This window comes from Diaphorina citri, unplaced genomic scaffold, assembly GCF_000475195.1.
Source record: "Diaphorina citri unplaced genomic scaffold, Diaci psyllid genome assembly version 1.1 scaffold2403, whole genome shotgun sequence".
Lineage (NCBI taxonomy): Eukaryota > Metazoa > Arthropoda > Insecta > Hemiptera > Psyllidae > Diaphorina > Diaphorina citri.
In genome coordinates, this window is record NW_007379827.1 from 1 (window position 1) to 9,155 (window position 9,155).

The window sequence follows — 9,155 nt, forward strand, 5'->3', positions numbered from 1 at the left end:
TTCCCACCAGAATTTATTGAGTGTCTTCTAGCCCCAGTTTCATTAAAATCACCAGATTCCTCATTGAATAGTGACTGAAACTTTTACTTTTATTATTTGCTATACTGCTACTGCTTTGTTTGTATTATTCCATTTTTAATAAAGCTACATTTAATGCTATGTACTCGTAGGTATAGTTATAAAAGCACTTCCCGGATTGTTTACTGTTTTAATTAATAATAATAGAGTGATCTCGAATCTCATATAAATAATATTTGCATAGAATTGTTTGCATGATGATTCTTTACCTTTATCCACCGTTGTTGTTTGCATAATAGAACAAACAATAAATCAAATAAATAACAAATTTTATGGATAAAAAAAGGCCATATAAATATAGGATGGTTGAAAAATAAGGAACGTAGTGGTATATGGATTCATAATGAATGGATGACAAGTTGTTTATGTGTTTAGACAAGCACTGGAACTGGATGAACTGGATCATGGAGGATAAACAAAAATTCCTAAACTATCACGAGCCACATGAATGTTTGGAAGTACCAAGTTACTCATCTTACATCGATATTACCGGTAACTGTAGGAACAAGACTTCTGGTACTTGTAATACAGTTTCTGGTAAATACTTCACAATCCCAACAGAACGGTCTAATTGTTTATTCATGGTTCATCGATTTTCCCTGCTTGTTTGTTTTAGTCAGGGGTTTAATTGGTTTGGGTCACGTATGATGTGCTACCTATCTGATGCTACGTTCATAGACGACATGGACTGGTTTTGTAGAACAATAAAGGAAAATCATAATGATGGTATTGTTGATGAGTTTCTCGATTGAATAGCTCAAATAGTCAATAGAAAAACGTTTCAGAACTTTTAATCCTTGATAGAAAACTTTCGTCTGCACTAGTTCAAACTTAGTCTGGATTCTTTTCTACTACACCACTCAGGACTTGGGTAGGTACATTCTATTACTCCAAATCCTTTAGATCCTTTTCAATATAAACAATAACAGGTAGATATACAATCATTAGAAGTATGTACCTATGTGTACTAGAATACTAGATAACAGACCAATTCCACAACACGAATCAAAACAAATATTGGTAATCTTCGTTTATTTTCGATTCGAAGTCCCACCATAACTCCTTCATAACTGACCACAAAATAACAAACCAATGTTCGGTGTAATAACTTCCTAGACACCTTAATCCCTTCAGAAATTTAACCCTCAAGTGGCTAAACTAAAGATAGAGCACCTTCTTTTCTACTACACCACTCAGGACTTGGGTAGATACATTCTATTACTCCAAATCCTTTAGATCCTTTTCAATATAAACAATAACAGGTAGATATACAATCATTAGAAGTATGTACCTATGTGTACTAGAATACTAGATAACAGATCAATTCCACAACACGAATCAAAACAAATATTGGTAATCTTCGTTTATTTTCGATTCGAAGTCCCACGATAACTCCTTCATAACTGACCACAAAATAATAAACCAATGTTCGGTGTAATAACTTCCTAGACACCTTAATCCCTTCAGAAATTTAACCCTCAAGTGGCTAAACTAAAGATAGAGCACCGTCACGTGGAAGCCCCCAAGGATTCTACTCTAATAAGAATACGATATTTATGGAGCTAAAATCTCAAATGAACCTGTCTTCAGATATTTAAATTCCACAACACGAATCAAAACAAATATTGGTAGGTAATCTTCGTTTATTTTCGATTCGAAGTACCACGATAACTCCTTCATAACTGACCACAAAATAACAAACCAATGTTCGGTGTAATAACTTCCTAGACACTTTAATCCCTTCAGAAATTTAACCCCCAAGTGGCTAAACTAAAGATAGAGCACCGTCACGTGGAAGCCCCCAAGGATTCTACTCTAATAAGAATACGATATTTATGGAGCTAAAGATTCTTTAGTAAAGAAGCTGTGAGCTGTGGTTTTGTTTTAAACTCTGAAGGGATAAGTAGGATAACAAACGACGTTCTCACAGTATTCAATTCTGTGACATAAATTCAAGGGAGACTTCGACGAAAGAAGAACATGAAACCATAAATAATTGGGTTAAGGAATGTGCAGGATTTCTGGTGAACCTACCAACAAATAGGTGCAAAACATTGATGAAATATTAAATTTCAAATTCCAGAATTCCAGACAATCCTACGTCATTATCTACGTCATTAATTCAGTTCTAGAACGGACTATAAAATTCGACAATACTGTGATTATACCTGTCTATCTATGTACCTATACTACCTAAAGTCCAGATGGATCCGAAACCTTTGACAAAGGTTTATTTATGTGGGCTTTAGTTCCTCAAACGATTGTCAGACAGTACTTAAAATGCTTTGCTTTACAACTGTTGAAAGGCCGATACTGCTGCACTGTTATTTTGTGCTTAATAAAAGCACTTGGTCAAATAAGGAAAGCATGTATTGAGTATTGACTTCAGAATGAGGATGAATACAACACGGAGAATTTAACCCAGGGGAAGCATGGATGACTGAACTTACTTCATTAGCAGATGAGGTAGAGACATTTTTTGGTCGTGGAAACAATAAAATAGTCACTTCATGGATTCTAAAACTATTTCTACACCATAAACCCCCCGGAATATGGTCTGGAAACCCGTATGAAGTCAAGCGTTCTTGCAGTCCTGCTTGAACACGAAACTTTGAATAGGAAAATAACCGTTTGTTCTGGTCTGGTGACTAAATTGGTAGCGATGGTAGATAATGTTCTGGAGGCATTATCTTCAACTGTTGAATATATCCGGCGCACATAGGTGACAGGTGTGTTTTGTGTGGCTCAGAGCCTCTGCCATGGATATCATACACATAAGTGAATTAAACTCATATGTTATCATATTATACAGCGGTAATATTTTCGTTACACTGAATTTTATTGTTCTCTGGCTGACAGATTTGGTTCTTCCAGTTTTGTGGGATGTTCTTTATGGACGAAAGCTGTTGTAGGTATTCCAGTGCAGTGGTCTAATCTCTAATGGTACTGACTAATCAAATGTAGTACACCGAAGTAGTTACCATACATTAGGTACCTAACCCATTCTAATGAAAGCTACATATCTACCGTTTATTGTTAAAAACAACCTGATTTTATTCAGTGAACTGAAAATATCTATAAAAGCCACAGTTTTCACTATGATAGACTCTAGTACTTGCACAATATCTACCTAATTTACAAGTCTGCTGTGATAATGTGGATTGTGGACGAATAATTTTCTATCAATGAATTATATTGACCATAGGACACGGTCAGTTGAGCAGTGGCATTGTTTGGTTTGTAAACAATGACCAAGACAACATCAATTCCATCAAACATACTAGCGAAGTGCTTTCTTTTTCCCGCAAAGATTCCGCAAGATTTTTTCTTTAGAGAAGGGAAACAATACGATCAAGAGCGGGTCAAGGAAGAACGAAACTGCACCTAGTTATTTATGTACGAAATCAGAGTAGTGTCATAGTTTTGTCTGAATTGGTAAATCCTTCACTATTTTATTACTATCGCTTGTTAGATCGTGTGGTATTTCGTTACCAAATACTCTTCATTTGACTTCTTGTGAAAATCTTTTTGTAAGTCTTCCGTGTGCGATATAAGTAGGATAACAAACGACGTTCTCACAGTATTCAATTCTGTGACATACAGAACCCTATTTTTAAATGTTCAGGTAAATATAATATTTTGGCTAGAAGCTAACTCAGACATTTATTCGATTTAAAGTTAGCATTTTTTTTTTAATTTTTATACAAATTTGTTTGGTAGATATTATGTAGGTGCCCTACATTTATTCACTCTCCGATATTAGATTTAATATGTAATCGCTAGAAGCTAACTCAGACATTTATTCGATTTAAAGTTAGCATTTTTTTTTTTATTTAATTTTTATACAAATTTGTTTGGTAGATATTATGTAGGTGCCCTACATTTATTCACTCTCCGATATTAGATTTATGTAATCGGTGAAATTTCCATGAAAGTTGGGCGCAATTTTCCCCGGAACGTTTCAAACAATAAGATGAGAATATTCTGAAAATCTTGGGTAATATTTTCGTTACACTGAATGTTATTGTTCTCTAGCTGACAGATTTGGTTCTTCCAGTTTTGTGGGATGTTCTTTATGAACTAACGCTGTTGTAGGTATTCCAGTGCAGTGCTCTAATCTCTAATGGTACTGACTAATCAAATGTAGTACACCGAAGTACCTAGTTACCATACATTAGGTAACCCATTCCAATGAAAGCTACATATCTACTGCTTATTGTTAAAAACAACCTGATTTTATTCAGTGAACTGAAAATATCTATGAAAGCCACAGTTTTCACTATGATAGACTCTTGTACTTGCACAATATCTACCTAATTTACAAGTCTGCCGTGATAATGTGGACGAATAATTTTCTATCAATGAATTATATTGACCATAGGACACGGTCAGTTGAGCAGTGGCATTGTTTGGTTTGTAAACAATGACCAACACAACATCAATTCCATCAAACATACTAGCGAAGTGCTTTCTTTTTCCCGCAAAGATTCCACAAGATTTTTTCTTTAGAGAAGGGAAACAATACGATCAAGAGCGGGTCAAGGAAGAACGAAACTGCACCTAGTTATTTATGTACGAAATCAGAAAAGTGTCATAGTTTTGTCTGAATTGATAAATCCTTTACTATTTATTACTTTCGCTTGTTAGATCGTGTGGTATTTCGTTACCAAATACTCTTCATTTGACTTCTTGTGAAAATCTTTTTGTAAGTCTTCCGTGTGCGAACTCACAAAGCAACGGATCTCAAACTTCACGTCTGACAGAAAGCTCTTGATGTTCAAAATTTCGTATACCTTCCATTCGAAAAGAATTTAACTCGAAAATTTTGTGTTGACTCAACACTTGAGAAAAAATACATTTCCTCTTTCCATCATCATTTTCCCCTGGGTACCGGGAGAAAATGAGGCTAGGAGTACAAAGTACATTGTGACATCCTAGGGAGGGAGTTATTCAAGGAAAACGCTGAGATCAGCATCCTTTGTATCAAACACTTTATTAAGTTATGCCTCTTGTTTACAGACATTGTCTTTACTAAAGAAAAACAATACTTTTCTTACGAAAATTCCTCAAGATTTTCATTTTCTTCACCCTTTATTTTTCTTTTCCTTGAAAAGCAAGTTTGGTCCAATGGAATGTAGGTACCATTACATGAACTAGAGTCCAATCAGACCAGTTACTATCCTACACCGTACAAGTCATTCTCAAAATTTACTCAAATTTCACATCTAAACCAGGTGATCACTGATAACTTTGATAAGTTTAGTGGCAGATAGAAGAAAGTTGCTTTGTCAGTAATGAATTGAACTTGTTCGTCTCATATGTATTATGTTCCTCATTATACTGCTTCTGGTACCTAGTATTCGTCTAGTAAAGTGCTTCTGGTTATGGCTATCATCTCAAGTTGATTACTCCATATGAATCAAGTAAGCTCCAATTGAATTTGGTAAATTTGGTAAAGCTGGAATTCAGTAGTTTACAGGTAAATAATTTGGAAACGTCAGTCTTCTCATCTAGGATCCAGGTTCTGTGACAAATGCTTCTATTTCAAAATGTACTGATTGAACCTAGTGAAATCTGGGCGGAAATTGAACGAAGACGAATTTCACATTGGAATAAAATGTATTTATTGATTGATTGATTGATTGATAGGAGAAAGCCAAATCCCATTTGTTGGCGAATTGACAAAAGGTGATATCTTAGAGAAGTGTCTAGGTAAAATTACATCCCAGCAGGCACTTTTTTTTGTGAACCAGGTGATCACTGATAACTTTGATAAGTTTAGTGGCAGATGGAAGAAAGTTGCTTTGTCAGTAATGAATTGAACCTGTTCGTCTGATATGTATTATGTTCGTTATTATACTGCTTCTGGTACCTTATAGTATTCGTCTAGTAAAGTACTTCTGGTTATGACTATCATCTCAAGTTGATTACTCCATATCAATCAAGTACTTAAGCTCCAGTTGAATTTGGTAAATTTGGTGAAGCTGGAATTCACTAGTTTACAGGTAAATAATTTGGAAACATCAGTCTTTTCATCTAGGATCCAGGTTCTGTTGACAAATGCTTCTATCTCAAAATCTACTGATTGAACCTAGTGAAATCTGGGCGGAAATTGAACGAAGACGAATTTCACATTGGAATAAAATGTATTGATTGATGGATTGATAGGAGAAAGCCAAATCCCATTTGTTGGCGAATTGACAAAAGGTGATATCGAAGAGAAGTGTCTAGGTAAAATTACATCCCAGCAGGCACTGTTTTTTCAGATCTCACCATCAGCTTTCATTGTACCCTACCTATCTTATAGCTACCAATTCTTTGTACTTCACGATTGTACCTATCCTGTAGCTACCACTACTTAGTATATGTACCTCAGGCTTCAAGTCATAGTCATGGCATGCAGTACTTAAACCACGCAAGTATGAAGTGGCTTTCAAAAACCCGGTGGTGGTCACTCAAGTGTACTGAGGCATGCCCACTTGTTGATAAAAAAATACACGTATATGACTCCACTGTGCAACCAGAACCTTCTAAGAGAAGCATTAGCAAAAGAAAAAAAAAAAACATATGTAGGTCGTATTGACCTATGGAGGATTTTCAAATCAGGCCTCCGTTTCACAAAGAACTTGCAAAAGTCATTATGTAATATTACAGAAGAAAAACAATAGATTACGCAACCATTATAAGGGTTATACAATGTCTCTGACGTCAAAATATTGCGAAATGGTAACTGCAATGTTGTAAAGTTGCTTTCAGAAACATAGCCCAGGCCTGAAGTACTAATTGCAATTAAAGACCACAATATCATAAACATAACGTTGCGAACGAAATAAAAATGGCTCAGAATGACCCTTACCTTTACGTTACGATGAGAATACCAAGGAATGAGAGCATGTACCATCCACAATCATGCTCTGCCCCCGAGACATTGTACACAAAACGCAAATCAGCAACATTATCATTAACGCAAGTAACAAGTAGAATTAATTCATTTTCAACGCCTATTATAATGCTATCGAGTTTAAGATCTTAGTTAAAACCACGTTGGGTGTACCAAGAGTACCGTTTTACAGATCTGGTTCAGAGATTCATCCAGTTTTGCCTGCAAGTCATTTATACTCTGCTGTTCTGAATCAAAACTTTAAAAGCTTTTGCATCAAGTTGCTTCCGTGTTGATACACCAATGAGTTTATTCTACACAATTAAAAAATTATACTGTTGATTGGTTTGATATGCAATTATTTTTGACCCACTGCTTTTAGCGTGTCCTAAATATATACAGCCCCTTGTGTAACTGACTGACTGACTGACTGACTGACTCACGTATACAAATTCTAACCCACTTCTAGATGATTCAGCTATCGATAATAGTCAAGTTTTTTTAAAGCTTTAGGAATTATTTGCCTCTTTCATTCTTTACCTAGCTTTCTACTTGCCATGATTGCAATATCTTCTTGATTTGTTTGTCGAAATTTCGTCAATAAATAATGGGGTCAAAAAGAACAAAATTGTTCTACAATTTCTACTTGCCAGGATGATGATAATAATAATAAAGCTTTTAAAATTTAAAATAATGATGAAGAAGAATACAATGCCAAAGAAGACATAGAACTCAAACAAAACACCTCATACATTCATGATAATAATTTCAGTGTGCTTTATTTTTTCCAAACTTGAGACACAATACATAGCACTGAATGTATTGCGTACGTACCTCTCTGTAATAAGGCTAAACTTTATGCTCCAAGTGTTCTGCTTGTGTTACTTCAAGCATTGAGACCAACTTTGCATGATGCTAAAATGGAAGACGATATGAAATATGAAGATGAGTCACATAAGACACCACGTGAAACAACAGATACGGCAAGAGTAACAAAACACGAAGTTTCATCTCACATCTTAAAATACCTACTCATTAATTGATAATAATATTATCCCACCAAAAACATTCCCTGTAAAAATAAGGCCAAGTTCCTGACCTCATCCTCCTCAAAAAGTCAGCCCATGAATGTAGTGATATCATACATTAAGGCCAAGTCTGATCACTGGGTTGTCCCAAGGCCCAGGCCTCACTTCTCTCCCTCTTCCATGAGAAACACTGTGATTATGTTTCACTGGCCTGACACTTGGCCAGTTTTTGAACCAGCTGTGTCAGTCTTACTTCTCTCCCTCTTCCATGAGAAACACTGTGATTATGTTTCACTGGCCTGACACTTGGCCAGTTTTTGAACCAGCTGTGTCAGTCTTACTTCTCTCCCTCTTCCATGAGAAACACTGTGATTATGTTTCACTGGCCTGACACTTGGCCAGTTTTTGAACCAGCTGTGTCAGTCTTACTTCTCTCCCTCTTCCATGAGAAACACTGTGATTATGTTTCACTGGCCTGACACTTGGCCAGTTTTTGAACCAGCTGTGTCAGTCTTACTTCTCTCCCTCTTCCATGAGAAACACTGTGATTATGTTTCACTGGCCTGACACTTGGCCAGTTTTTGAACCAGCTGTGTCAGTCTTACTTCTCTCCCTCTTCCATGAGAAACACTGTGATTATGTTTCACTGGCCTGACACTTGGCCAGTTTTTGAACCAGCTGTGTCAGTCTTACTTCTCTCCCTCTTCCATGAGAAACACTGTGATTATGTTTCACTGGCCTGACACTTGGCCAGTTTTTGAACCAGCTGTGTCAGTCTTACTTCTCTCCCTCTTCCATGAGAAACACTGTGATTATGTTTCACTGGCCTGACACTTGGCCAGTTTTTGAACCAGCTGTGTCAGTCTTACTTCTCTCCCTCTTCCATGAGAAACACTGTGATTATGTTTCTGATCCCAAATTAGAGACACACGACAGCAACACCGATACAACTCAAGACTGAGCAACACGTAAACACAATGATGAAATAAGTTGTTGTTTTATTTTGAAACTTTTTGAAAGGATTCTATGTTCACTATTAGGTACACATTGTCTGGAATTTGCTGAAGTCCCTAAATCATGGCATTCAGAGTCCTTGTCCTGTAGATAAATAAATCAAACAAAATGGAAAAGTATATACCAACGTATAGGTAACTTCCCGGGTGTTAATT